This window comes from Schistocerca piceifrons, chromosome 2 (genome assembly GCF_021461385.2).
Source record: "Schistocerca piceifrons isolate TAMUIC-IGC-003096 chromosome 2, iqSchPice1.1, whole genome shotgun sequence".
NCBI classification, from domain to species: Eukaryota; Metazoa; Arthropoda; class Insecta; order Orthoptera; family Acrididae; genus Schistocerca; species Schistocerca piceifrons.
This window is the reverse complement of record NC_060139.1, coordinates 364542253-364557586: the sequence shown is the minus strand read 5'-3', so window position 1 is coordinate 364557586 and position 15334 is coordinate 364542253. Positions and strand designations below refer to the sequence as shown.

Here is a 15334-nt window from a genome sequence, read left to right as displayed (position 1 = left end):
CAGCGCAGGAGGAGCTAGGGGACCGAATGCTGGCGACCGGAAACGCCTCCAGCTGGAGCCTGGAGTGGAGTGGCATGGCTGGACGAGTGTGGCAGGGCTGCCCACACGCGGCCCCCGGGGTCACCTGGAGGCCGGCGCCCACGCTGAGGCGCCATCCACCGTGTCTGCCGTCTGCCGTCTGCTGTCGGGTCCGCTACGTGTTTCTTTTAATGCCCCTCCTTTGTTAACGCGCGACGTGGCACAGCGCGACGTAAACATACCGCATAACGACGCAGCGGGTACTGCGCGCCGGACAGCTAGCACGCCGCGTTCTAATTTGTTTACGAGCTCGGGCTCGCCTATATTTCATGCCTATTGTCTGTGCATTCCTCTGCCGCATGAATATTCAAAGAAGTAAGGGGGGAGGGTTGGTGCTGGTTGTCTGTGGAGTACCTGCCCTGAGGAGCAGGTAGAGACCGTACCCGCGTAATGAGCATAATGCTTTTCTTACATTAGCGTCTGCTGTATAACACGAACTCTAAAAATAATAGCGAGGCGAGTAACACGTGTCGTTTAGCCGTACAGCGTTTTTGTGCCCTATGACCAGATCTGATGCAGAATGTTGTTGTTTGGTAGCTTTAGAAGTGTTTAGCCAGTTCTAATGCAACAGCTTTAAGAAACGTGCTCTAGTGCGAAACACATGACTGCCTAACAGTATCGCGAAAATCGTTGTGAAAAAAGCGATAGTTGATTCCCAGCCACATGCTGTAAGACCGCTACGGTGTCGTAAATGTGTAATGTTAACATCCATGCAAAAACAAGTCGTGCAGTGAAATAAGTTTATAAAATATTTCCACATGTTCAAAATGGTTCAAATGGCTCTGAGCACTATGGGACTTAACTTCTGAGGTCATCAGTCCCCTAGAACTTGGGACTACTTAAACCTAACTAACCTAAGGACATCACACACACCAATGCCCGAGGCAGGATTCGAACCTGCGACCTAGCGGCAGCGCGGTTCCAGACTGTAGCGCCTAGAGCCGCTCGGCCACTCCGGCCGGCATTTCCACATGTGCTCCGTTTGTTGTCCATAGAACATTTAGGCGATGCTCAATTTCTCTCCACGTCTTTGATAACGTCTCTTCCGTCATCGTCTCTACAATATACGTGTTCGTGTCGAAACAGTTTGCACATTATGAAATATCGAAATCATATTCATGCTGCAAGAGTTTGCGTTCAGCAACTGGCGGACTGAACACTTTACCCTTATCGTAATTCTACAAGAAAATGTCAAGAGTGGTTACGCATTGTGAACGTGGTCCTCATGATGTCGCACCGTCTCTACCGATCCATTTGTCCGGAAAAATTTCATCCAAAAATTTGAGCAGAAGTAATAAGAAGAAGTAACGCCCTGGTCTGTCTTGCTAAAAAAACACTACCCATTGTTGAAACCCTTGTAATTGGTACAGTCAGAGCCAATGCAGAAGTTTATCCACAAAAAAAGTCATGTGTTAAGCTATAATTTGCAACAAAATGGGTAGCTGTGTCAAGTGTAACTCCTTAGAAATAAATTTTTGTTATGTGGAGTACACTGTACGCTCACCCTGCATATCGAAATCTGCGTACGAAGTGCGAATAAAGCTCTAGAATGCTGAAATCGTAAGTGAACGACAGACATGCCAAAATTTGCTGAGCTCCACGACAAAATAATAACAGCAGCAGATATCGCTGCTGGACATCGATTCGATTTCTGGCCGAACCCCCCCCCCCCCCTCCCCCCAATAGCCACTCCATCACCAGAACAATGCACAAAATAATAGTTTTAGTTTTCTGTGCTAATTTAGATTACCTCAGAGAGTCTATTGTTTAATGACCTACATTACCGTCTGTATAAAAGCCTGAAGACGAGCAGTGCATGCTCGAAACCCTTACCGACATGTTAAAATAAGCACACAATCAATACAGGCCTAATGTGACTATTAGCTTCAGATAATTATTTCACACACTCATGATCTCTATCTTTAGGCACAATGGCCATAGTTAGTTAGTTACTGTATTTACTTATGATAGTGATAATTACATTTCTGAAGCACGCACAAAGGAGCACTACACTATATGGGAATTCGGTTCCGCCTGTTTACGCAAACCATAAAATCATATTGCTTAAACATATTTCGCAACGTCTGTGTCATCATCAGTGAGCCGTTTCAGTGTGGTTTCAATCTCCAGGCCTTAGGACTTTTATTAAATGGTCAGTAGAGGCTGATGGTCTAGTCGTAAAGTGCGCACCTGGGAACTGAGAGGTGGCGGGATCCAATCACAGACGGACAACTGAAATTTTCAATTGCCTTTAAGACAGCCTTCACCGCCAACGGCCTTGTCGCAGTGGTAACACCGGTTCCCGTCAGATCACCGGCGTTAAGCGCTGTCGAGCTTGGCTATCACATGGATGGGTGACCGACCGGGTGTGCCGAGCGCTGTTGGCGAGCGAGGTGCACTCAGCCCTTATGAGGCCAACTGAAGAGCTACTTGACCGCGAAGTAGCGCCTCCGGTCACGAGAACTGACAACGGCCTGGAGAGCGGTGTGATAACCACACGCCCCTCCACAGCCGAAGATGACGCAACGGTCGATCGGTACCGTTGGGCCTTTCGAAGCCTGGTCTGATGGAATTTTTAAGCTAGCATTCACCTCAACTACATGAGGGAGCTCCAGGAACAACACGTGGTTCGGATTCCACGTTACACCCTAGATCTCCTCTCTCCAGCTGGATAAATGGGGTGAGTTAGCGGTACCCAAAACAGGGAAGTGGAGTCCATTTGAAAGACTTGCACTCGGTCATTGTGCCACATGAAATTAGATTCGCAGATAGCCTGTCATAGTTTATCCCAATGCACTGTTCATCAGACAAGCATTCCTCTCATGCAAACAGAGGCGCGCAAACACGGTGCACGGTATTTAATAAAGTGCACTAACAAGTTAATCCACTGCACTTGAAAACCATGACGTTTATACAGTATTCATATTGTGGGCGTACAAGTGAAATCCAATCCTCACAATTTAATCTGCAAAAAGGCTACCGTTGTAGCTTCAAACACCGAAGAACGATGGTCATTTACTTGGCGACAAGCTCTGAACAAGAACCATTAGTTGTGTTGCCGTTTAAGTTGAATGGACACTTGGACACACAATACAACATGAATGAGTGCAGACTTTACCCGGTAATATTTCTGTGATCTGGCCCAGACGACAGTAAAGTCTTAGTCCTTGGGGGAAACACTTTGTTTGAAGAGATTCGTAGAAATTCTGTACATACTTACAACACAGTTGAATAACCACGTTTGAAGCGGCGGTTCTAAGAACCCGAGTACAAAGCGAGTGCTGCGCAATGTCCTTCCTCGCCTGGTTTCATTCGAGGGTGTGTGTAAGCTTTGACGTGCGTCGCGTTTATTGTTTTGTCGCCGAGGAATCCCTGCCGACAGAGCATTCTTTTTTTTTACGTAAGCATGGACAAGGCCTTAGCCCCGGGCACGAGACAAGAGGTTTACGGAAACAAATGACAAAAGAACGGATGAAAAAGTACGCCTTGGACAGATATGCGTCACCAAGGTACGCTCCAAACTTGCGACTGAAGTGGGTAAAGATAGAGAAAAATGTTTAGCTCAAAGCACCGGCATTACTCTTCTCAGGATAATTTTCTTTTAAAAAAAGTGATTGTCTGCTTGAGATGGATTCTTCCGTCCTACTAGACCAGGACCGTATACACAGGACGAACAAGAACTCCACCGACAAACTTCCAGATACCCTTCCACCAAAATACTGAGACGGTACCCCTGGACTACCTCCGAAAGTTTTGTCTACGGAGTTCTGATTCATCCCGTCTATCACGGTTGCAGAAGGGGGAGTCTCTTCATTTTGCCAACGAATGCCAAAAATAAAAAAAAAGCTGCTTTCAATTATCGGGTACTGAGCATCGATGATTTCAGAGGATAGACTACTGTAAACACTTTGCCAAATTCTGGTTTCTCGTCAGACAGAATTACATTCCTTTACGGGTGTGGCAAAGATGGCGTTTTCAAAGTCAGTGTCAAGCCAGACGCCTGATCATTAGTACACTACGCAATAACTGCAAGTCACGGTCTGCTCTCCAAAGTCCACAAGGCGCCGAAGACAAAAGAAACCCAAAAGAAACTAACACAGCAAGGACACGGAAGCAGTTGTCTCTGGCTACGAGTCGTTTCGCTTCAGTAAGATGAAGCAGCGAATGATCTTGGGCAGGTTCGCACCGTTTCACTTACCAATAGAATCAAGCCACTTTGCGTCAATGTGCTGCTCGTACTGGTGAACAAGAACTTCACTCCTACAAAGAATGGTTCCTGGTGCGAGCCCCCACACAGGGGATGTTCTCAGCTACTTCCATTTTTAATATTTTAAACTTAGTCTTAAGCTGTAATGTTTACAGTTAATTCAACCGTATACTTTACATCAAGTACAATATTGGTTTGGAAGAGCAGCGAGGAAAAGGGAAGATTATGGGTTGCCTATTGTACATTATGGGTTCATTAAAATAGATGCCGAAATAATTATAATACCTTAGAGAAATAGCTTAGAGAAATAAACGCAGATGTTTCTAAATCCCGCTAACATACGGTTAGGATGTATAGAGCCCGCTAGGTAGATGATAGTTTCAACAGGAACCTACATATGAAAAATCATGCTGAATTCTTCCGAGTGTTCTGCAAACAATAGAGATAGTAATAGTAACTTCATGTTTAGCCAGTTAACTAATGTACTAACGATGCTCTGTGCTAACTACAGATCAAAAAACGGAAACTGGATTCGGACCCTCAGCGAAGAAGAGACACCGCATGTGTCTTGTCACACTATACGTTTCGTAAGTATCTTAATATTGAGCATTTTTACTAGATTATATAGTTGATATCAAATAAATTACCAGATCAGAGGTGAATTACTGTTGCTTTTCTGTCTCGCAACTGATCGGATACTGTGACGCAACTCTTTCAGATAAAACTACATTCAGTTTCACTTCACTAGCTCGTAACAGCTTACAGCAACTGTACTCCGACAGCGTTGACTTAATAACCTGCTTGTGTCACAATTGCACTGTACGTAAACAGCGAATATATACAGACTTTAAAACAGTTCCCAATACTTAACAGTTGGCTCCAGGCAAACTAAATTCTGTTTAAAAGCGTAATTACTTCTTAGATTAGTCATTCGTAAATAATTTCCGCTGGTCTACAACCGGGTTCTTAAAAACGGGACGCTGTTGCTTGGAATTCTTGGACTCCATGGAGTGTCAGAAATACACAGTACGTACTGACATGTATTTTTTCGTCATACAGAGGAACAATACGCCACTTGATTCTGGTGCTGCCGTGTAGTGTAGTACGCATACCGGTGCGAGTTCCATTGTCTTTGTGGACGAGAACATGGCGCCGGATTGCTGAAAAGCCGACCGAAGCGGCTAAGAAGAAACTGAATGCTGTGGACTTAGCGACAGCAATCGATCACCAGCGATACATGGCCGAGACAACAGGGCGGCTGCCAGGGATACCCGAACGCTGCCGTTTTTTGCTCCCCTGGCTGTGTGTGGCGCTGCGAATCGCCCACGACCGTGGGAAATGGCTGTGACCCGTGGCATGAGACAAAGGGCAGTTTCAACTTACCAAGTACACTGCGACAAAGAATACCTAAACAGACCCCTTTGGTGCATTTACACGTGTATTCCGCAGCTATGTGTGGCGTGGGGTCCAACAATCATTTATTCCTCACTTTTCCATTCACAGGTGGTGCGCCGGAAGTTAGTCTGCACTGTTCCGTGTATCCAATAATTTCCCTTACTCTTAAACACACGCTGAAGGAAATGTACACTATTGACCAGTTGGCAGGCTGTCACAGGGTTTAGGGAGGCTGTCCAAGATCCCCAGATATAGTCTTACTTGTAGCCTCAGGTAAGTTTGTTATGCGTTTCAACGACGCTCTCGCGCTTGTGAAACCAATCCCAGGCGAAGCGCGCAGTTTGTCTTTGAAGCATCTGTATCTCTTCTGTTAATTCCAGTTGATATGGATGTCAACCCGATGAATAACACTCAAGAATTTAGCTCAACTACGGTCCAGGAAACAAAATAACCTTGCTGTTAATGTGCCCTTGCGAAGTTCCGAATTTCTTCATGGTTCTTGAGAAATTGAATTATCTGAAATATGGCGAAACTTGGGAAATTCGAAACGTGATCAGTGAACAAAGAGGGTGGCATTCGAAACCAAATTTATTCAGAGGAGCGATTTTTTAATTTTAGTAATAAAAGCTGAAGCAGAAACTCCATTATTTCTTGCGAACACAGGAAAATATTCTAACTATCTGGCATCGACTGTCAGTGTAACTGCAATGCGCAAAATCTACGTATGTGGGACCTGCCATAGATAGCTGCAAAGGATTTCCGGAGAAAACAAGCTTGAACATCTAGGAACGTCACTCACTCTCTTGTTGTAACATCAACGAAGCAACAACCTATTGCTCTTCATTGCGGGTAGAAATAGTGCACAGGAGATAGGTTCGATTTAAATTAAACGAAATTTATGAAGAAATTCAGAAACGCTGGAAGTTGGCTCCTTCGGGTGCTATCTGAAAACATTGAACGTAACTACTCATAAATGTGTCCCCGGTCAAGGGAGACCAATTAAACTGGTTAAAGGAAAGACTGAGCTTCCCGTCCATGAAGACATGGAGAAGCATGCTAATTTCATGGATTCATATTCTTGAAAGTAATGGAAGAATGAAAATCAGGAAATATATAGAGACGGAGCTGAAGTTAAGACTGCGTAAAGAAGAGGATGGAAATCTTCCGTATCCTTTTCATAAAATTATTAGGTTTATATCACTGGCATATAATAATTGTTTCACAGGTATTCTATTTAGAATATTGGCTCTAAAAGCAAGTAAAAGTTGTGGTGAAGTAAAGGTGATTAGTTTTGTGAAACGATGTTACCAAATTTGCTTCTCAATATCTATACAGGGTGAAACGGCTGAAATGCATGTCGATTTTCTAATTATTGTTTCAATGTGATACCGTGATAGCTAACTGTGAAGTCTGCGACTAAGAGCTATAATGTGTTTCTTTGTAGCCGCACCACACGATTTGGCAGCTGGCCGTTGGAACATATTGTTTTAGGTAATTAAATCAAACTATGTGGTTCCAGTGATCTTTTCCAGTCTTAAACATTTATGATGTATATATGAAGATTGAAGTGACGTACGAAAATTTGAACCAAGGCCACGTTCGAATCCCGGCCTTGGTACAAATATTCATCCATCGCTTCAGTCTGTATATACACATTTCAGGTAAATGGTTTCAGCAAAAGAAATTTAATTGCTGGACAGAAAATTCACCCTGGCATTAATGTTTACGTTATCCTGAATGGTTATTCAGATTAATATCAAAGTTCTGCATAGGATTACCTCGAATATATTCAAAAGTACGATCATAAACTATTTACTATGGCAATGGAACAGAGACATTCGCTCTGTTGAATGTGTGTGCAAAAATCTGATGTTGCGATAGTGAATGAGCTATAGCATTTTTTGTATCGATTAGTTTAAGGAAATCTTAAATGAAGCTGTTCTCAATCTGGGGGTGTTTTCAACACCGCAGTAGAAGTGCTTTACTGGAGACAGTTTGCTGGAGGTGGGATGCTATTGGCTTCCTCCGACTACTAAACTGATTAACCCAGCCTTTTAGGTCTACAGGGGAACCTCCAGGTTACATGAACACTAAGCCATGCTGCAACTCGGCATTTTTCAGATATAAACCCACTGCATAAGCGAAAGAAGCGACGAGGGACAGGAACGAAAGATCGGACTGTGAACCAAATCCTGGCCATTCGATTTACGGTTTGATATTAACTCATTAAGACACCAAGACACACACTTAGGAAATCCATATTGTTTGTACAGTGAAAACCAATTTGGAAGTGTCCAGCCGTCTTACCTTGCATTTAGCTTACTACCCATAAATCACTTAAGGCTATGGCGGGCCGCGCGGGGTGGCCGTGCAGTCTGGGGCGCCTTGTCACGGTTCGCGCGGCTCCCCCTGTCGGAGGTTCGAGTCCTCCCTCGGGAATGAGTGTGTGTGTTGTCTTTAAGTTAGATTAAGTAGTGTGTAAGCTTAGGGACCGATGACCTCAGCAGTTTGGTCCCATAGGACTTACCACATATTTCCATTTCCTAATGGCGGGATCGATCCCTGAACAAGAGCCGAGCCAACGGTAAACCCCACACCCACCCAAATGAAACAATGTACAGTTGTCAATGAGAACAATTTACGTGTGCAACAATAAGAATGCAGTGGGAATGCATTTACATCTATTGGACGAATGTTATGAAAACAAACACTCGAAACCGACGTTTCACGTAAGTCACATGCAACGAAAATCTGTAACGCAACTATATGTGTGGCGTGTTTATAATTATGTATTATTTATATTTTAGGACAATTAATCTGTAAAAAACACACCACATGTCATAAAGAAAGCGTGTAAACCGTCTGAGGATGGATCACAACGATTCGAAACCGGTAACGGTACCCTTTGAATAAAGGAACTGAAAGTAAATTTGTGGCTGGTTGCTGTCCCAACACCATCAATATTTGTCTTGAAACAATCCGGTTTTCCGCGTCTCTAATGACCAAGACGACGACGAAACGAACTATGCGCTTCGGTCCATCCGCCCCTCCTACCTTCCACCCACCCGACTGAAAAAGAAATTACTGCTTCCTCGACTAGGTTTCAGAAACAAGATATCAGAAACCAAATAATCAAGTTTTACTCCCGCATATACCCTGTAAAGCTGTCAAGTAAATAGAAAACGAAATTGAAACCTTTGAAGTACGAGCAGGCAGCCAGTTATTTCCGGAGTAATTATAACGAATCAAAGTGGAAAGCGAGAGTAATGGAGGTGTTCCTCTGACATCACGTTTCTAAGTCAGGCTGAGACGAACACGCACAGGAAAAAATGAAATAAAATTAAAAGAGCAAGAAGAGATATAGGACTAGAGAAAAGAAAAGAGGAGGGGCAGACAGGGATATTCCTGACGAGAACGCATAACACACAGTTAACTAACAAGGTGTGTGTTTCCGTGACGTCAATTACCTCCGCAGAGGGGCACTCAATCAACGCTTGTGACGTTACCGATCTCCGAACGGCTGCGCGACGGCTCCATCATAAGCCACGGCAGAGAAAGCGCTGTCGCTTTCTATGGCACGGCGGTCGTAAACGATTAACAAATTTTACAGCCAGTTAGGGGCCGTAAAGTGAATGAGTATCGCAGCTTAGGCAAATGACGGCAGTGGCGGCGCGCGCACGCACGACCTATCACGCCCCGCCGCGGACGAGCAGATGGCAGCCGGCGCCGGCAGTAAGTAGCCCTTAGCGTGCTGCTCGCTTCGGTGCTCTGTGCATGCTAAGGAATACTGGCAGTTAAATATATGAATGTGGGGTGTCTGTACTTTTCGACCTGTTCGAAATGACAGACACCATGCGTTCGTATAATTCATTCGCCTACGTGGGCAATGGATCCACTTTCTTCAGTGCGGATGCACAAGTACGTCCGACCTCCTGCGATAATTTCAAGAGCAGCGAGCATGGAGAAAATGGACAGGGACTGCGGATAGCTGGCGCCCGGTCGGATTGTGGTTCGGCCGGGAGCGTGTCGAGATAGTCCGCGTAGTTGCGATAACACTGTGTCGCGGGTGGCACCGGGTTCGAATCCCGGTCGTCTCTGATTCCGCGTAATGTCCCGAAGCAACTGTCATCAATAATCCCTTCCCTTCCCCTCCCTTCACTTCACTTTACTTTACTTTTCCCCCCTCCCCCCCCCCCCTCCACCTTCAATTTTCCATACAATCGACAGTTAAGATGGCTACTGAAAACTGGACCTATGACGTCTGCAGCTGCATGTGTGTATGGCGAGAGCAGAAAAATAATGTCTTGAAAATCTCGAGGAATACAGCTACATCTATACTCTGCAAGTCACCTTCCGGTGCTTGTTGGAGGGTACTTCGTGTACCACTGTCACTTCGGCATTTTCTGTTCCAGTCGTGTGTGGTTCGCGGGAAGAACGATCGCTTGTAGCCTCTCTCTAACTTAATCTTAATGGTCTTTTCACGAGATATACGTAGGAGGAAGCAACACATTGGCTGACTCTTGTAGGAATGTACGGTCTCGGAACGTGATACGGAACGGCTCTGAAAATGGTTCAAATGGCTCTGAGCACTGTGGGACTTAACATCTGAAGTCATCAATCCCCTAGACTTAGAAATACTTAAACGTAACTAACCCAAGAACACAACTCACATCCATGCCCGAAGCAGGATTCGAACCTGCGACCGTAGCAGCAGCGCGGTTCCGGACTGAAGCGCCGGGAACCGCTCGGCCACAACGGCCGGCCGAACGCCTCTCTTGCAGCGTCTACCACTGGAGTTGGTTGAGCATCTATGTGACGTTTTCGCGCTTATTAAATGAAATCTGTAACGAAACGTGCTGCTCTTCTTTGGATCTTCTCTGTTTCCTCTATCAGTCCTATCTGGTACGGTACTGGTGTATCGAGAGTTTTTTTAAGCTACTACCTTTCTTGATGGACTATATTTCCTAAGGATTCATCCAGTGAATTTGTCTGGTATCAATCTTACACGTGATTAATTTTATGTAGTAGTTGCACTTCAAATCGGTCCATACACGTGGTCCTAGGTAGCTTATGGAAGTAAATGCTCCCAGTGGTTGTTCTGCAATTGTGTAACCATATAATAGAGCGTCTTTCTATCTATTTATTCGAAATACTTCACATTTGTTTAATTAACGGTCGATTACCCTCCCCGCAACAAGTGTCGCTCCTCTCCATGCCTTCCTGCATTTCACTGCAATTTTGCCGCGCGGAGTGGCCGCGCGGTTAGAGGCGCCATGCCACGGATTGCGCGGCCCCTCCCGCCGGAGGTTCGAGTCCTCCCTCGGGCATGGTTGTGTGTGTGTGTTTTGTTTTTCGCATAAGTTAGTTTAAGTAGTGTGTCAGTCTAGGGACCGATGACCTCAGCAGTTTGGTCTCTTAGGAATTACTACACATTTGAACATTACAATTTTCTAGCGTCACGATTTTTGTGTATACAACAGAAGAACTGCAAAAAGCTTCATAGAACTTCCGACGTTGTCTGCTACGTTATTTATATATAATGTCAAAACTACTGGTGCTACAACACTCACCTGGGGCATGCTCGAAGTTATTTTACGTCTGAAGAAGACTGTCCCGCACTTAACACTTGTCGCTGCACATGAAGCGCGACCATATTTTCTATGAGAAACATCGTTCTACCGCGCTGATAAAAAAATCAGTAACAGTAGAGGGGGGAAAAGAAGGCTACGTAACTAGAATTACAGCAGTACGCCACAAGCCAAGTTATGGTGTATGGGCAGCGGCACATGGGTGCTAACATCACCTTCTCCTGTTCTATTCGCAAATGGTGCACAGAGAGAACTACTATTAGGACGCTTCGGCATGAACTCGAATTTCTCTGGTTTTCTGGTGGTGGTTATCCTGCAAGATATATGAGAAACTCCAACAGACTGGTGTGCAAAACTTAAAGGACGAAAGTAAATTTGGCGCACTGTGTCGCTGCCAAGCGAAACAGCTCGGCAAAACTTGGAACATACATGGAAACAAGTGGTACAGCATATTACAGAACGTAGCTGAAAGAAAACCGCAATGAAACGAATAGAAATGACGCTTTTATTCAAAGACAGTAATTACATTGAAGTCACCAAAATTCATGATGGTCCCCTGGAAATTACAAAAGGAGGGACATGGTTCTTAATAGGTTGTGTCATCCCACAGATGGCAATGCATGCTCTGCGGTGTGCTCTCATGCTGGTCAAAAGGTTGGTAGTGAGCTCTTGTCGTAGAACGTTTCACTTCTCTACAAGTGCGACTGACAACTGCTGGATGGCAGTGCGACTTCCCAACGCATCCAACATGTACTCGATGCGATTTAAGCCGTCGAATATCCTCTCGGTGCAGAAGGTTCCCCACCAGGATGGTTCGATGCGGTCGCACATCATCATTAATAAAAATGAAGTCAAGAGACGATTACAACCCTGCAGACTCACATGAGGGCGGAGTACAGTATCAGCCCGTCCATGCAACATTGTGCCTTTCCCCACCACAACACCGGAACCCCCAAAATGATCATGCCCGACAATGGTGGACGTACCGCCATATGACGAGAGGTGGGAAACAAATCAGAAATGGAGCGAGTACGAGCCTAATGTTGCAAAACCAAGGCACCGCTGTCACGTCAGTGCTTTACGGGCTTCTTTCGTTCCTGCTCTAGTTGCTCGAGTAGACGAGTCTGGGAACAGTGGCGCTGCGGTCGCTTCATGCTCGTCAACTCGTTTGAGCCATTTGTGTATACGTCAATGTAATTATTAGGTATTCTCTGAACGGATATTAAACATTAAAGCAAAAAACTTCCTGGGATATTAAAACTGTGTGCCGGACCGAGACTCGAACTCGGGACCTTCGCCTTTCGCGGGCAAGTGCTCTACCATCTGCGCTACCCAAGCACGACTCACGCCCCGTCCTCACAGCTTTACTTCTGCCAGTACCTTGTCACCTACCTTCCAGATGGTAGAGCACTTGCCCGCCAAAGGCAAGGGTCCCGAGTTCGAGTCTCGGTCCGGCACACAGTTTTAATCTGTCAGGAAGTTTCATATCAGCGCACACTCCGCTGCAGAGTGTTAATCTCATTCTGGAATATTAAAGTAAATATACAAGGAGGTCGGACATTTTGTGACATTTCGACTAGCACTTGAGAATGGTCATAAAGCAGAAAACACGATTGTGTGAAATAAATGAATAGCAGTGTACAGTCTGATGGAGGAAATTTGTTTCAAAATAGTTGTGTATGTAACGGATTCACGAGGCGAGTCTATGAGCACACAGAGACGGCGAGTTCGGAGATGACGTCACACGACTCGCTGGCGAGCTTAAGGTGAGTATACGGAGCTCATTTCTGATCTTTAGTCGTAACATGTAATGCATCCAGCCGTCGAGCATCTAGGTTTTGGTGGCTCCGGTGTTACGGTGTGAGAAAGCTTAATGGTGCGTGGGCTTACTGAACGCCAAATATTTGAAATCTCCCTGATGGATTTGTTACTCATGTGACACAGAAAGATTACTCCACGTTCGAAGTCACTGAGCTTTCCTGGCAGGCCTATATGGGCGATAACTGCTTCTGTATGGACAACACAATATTCCCTGCCGCCTTTTAAACTGGCGGGTGTGCCTCTCGTGGCATCTAGTCGTTAACTCCGCATTACATAGAGGTGCCTGATAGATTAAATCCTGTCATTTCGATATCCACTGTAGTGTTGCCATGCATTGATGACCACGTTAATTGAAGTTCACCTGCTCTTTGGTATGGATTTCATTGGATAGCTCAAGAGGGTTGCTGGGACTTCTCGGACACATATCCTCTATAAATTGCGACGAAAGCGGTGTTGTTTAATACGTGTGAATAATGTGCTTGCAACATAACGAGTGCTTATAATTAAAGTACAGTACTCACAGAGGCCTAGTGTGGGCTGTACTTATCGTATGGCAGCGAAACTATAGAGCTTAACATTTTACTTTTATATAGTTTTGTGTTTGTCTTTCTATATTTAATGATGATGTTTTGTTGGGGTGCCATGAAGAATAGACAAACTCTTCATTATTATATCATTGACTTATGTTTGTTGTTTTGATCCATAATTTATGATCGTAAGATTAAGTTACCTTAAGGATAACAGCGTAATTGTTTTTGAGAGATCATATCGACAAAGCACTAGATATTCTATGCCGTTAATGCGGATCCGGTTTACGCGTGGAAAAATGAGTTCCGATTTTGGTCACCAGGTGCAAATCTGGCGCTGTGAATCCAAGAAAAACGTGTAGAAATCTTTCAATATGTAATGGATCACGAAGGGGGCATGGGCAGAAAGGGTCAAACAAGTGAGAAAGGCATAAAGTTGATTTTATTGTTAGCCCCCGCATACACAGCTAGTTCAATATGAGCACCGGAGAGGCCAACGAGGTGCCGTAGAGCGCCAGATCTGCACCTGGTGGCAAAATTTGCAACTAATTTTTTCCAGTTTAGATCGCTTCAGTATTAACGCATTAGCATATCTACCATACGAAAATTACAGCCGACACTGGACCTCCATGAGCAGCTGCATTTCAATTATAACCACCCGGTATTTTGCTGCCAGAAATGTAACTCCTGAGAGATAAAACGCGGGGACCGCATGCAGAGCCTACGCTCTCAGGGCAGCAGCGTAACGCCTCGGGTGGACGGCTCTTTTGTTGTTACGTGACTTGAGGCAGGCAGCCGACGCGGCAGGTGTGCGAGTCGCAAACACGGCCGCTGCGCCGGTCTTTCAGCGAACGCTGTCGCTGCGATAAGTGAGAAAACAGCTCGTCTTGCGAACGCGCCGTGTGCATCTCTAGTCGCAGAGTGCGCAAAAGCTGTTGCACATAAACCTGGCAGGATAGGCGAAATAATAGCACGTTCGTCGTCTTCTTCTAAGGGGAACGCCTCGTTGTCGTAACCTTAGCTCTTTCTCCAAGGCAGTTCACCTCCCTTGATGTCCACATGCGAGGGTCTGTTGAACAGAAAGGCCTTCTAATTTTTTATGTGACAACTCTTAAAGCTTTTCAAATAAATCAAATGTTATTAGCATTCTATATCTTTATTTTTCATGCCCACGTATTTACACTAAAGAGCCAAAGAAACTGGTGTAATTGCCTAGTATCACGTAGGGCCCCCGCGAGCACACAGAAGTGCCGCAACACGACATGGCATGGACTCGACTGATGTCTTAATTAGTGGTGAGGGTACTGACATCATGAATCCTGCAGGGCTGTCCATAAATCCGTAAGAGTACGATGGGGTGCAAATCTCTTCTGAAAAGCACGTTGCAAAGCATCCGCATACGCTCAATAATGTTCGTGTCTGGGGAATTTTGTCGCCAGCAAAAGTGTTTAAACTCAGAATAGTGTTCCTGAAGCCACACTGTAGCAATTCTGGACGTGTGGGGTGTCGCATTGTCCTGCTAGAATTGACAAGTCTGTCGGAATGCACAATGGATATGAATGGATGCAAGTGATCAGACAGAATGCTTGCTTACCTGTCACCAGTCAGAGTCGTATCTAGACGGTATCAGAGGTCCTATATCACTCCAACTGCACACGCCCCACACTGTTACAGAGTCTCCACCAGCTTGAACAGTCCCCTTGCTGACATGCAGGGTC

At 45.2% G+C, this 15334-nt stretch overlaps 1 protein-coding gene and 1 pseudogene across 1 annotated transcript in view; one reads left to right on the top strand and one right to left on the bottom strand.

The window, feature by feature from the left end:
- Window positions 1–15334, bottom strand: part of LOC124776655 — a 402196-nt gene that overhangs the window by 148143 nt on the left and 238719 nt on the right. The gene's annotated exons all lie outside the window — the stretch shown is intronic.
- On the top strand, window positions 2347–2465 carry LOC124778691 (annotated as a pseudogene).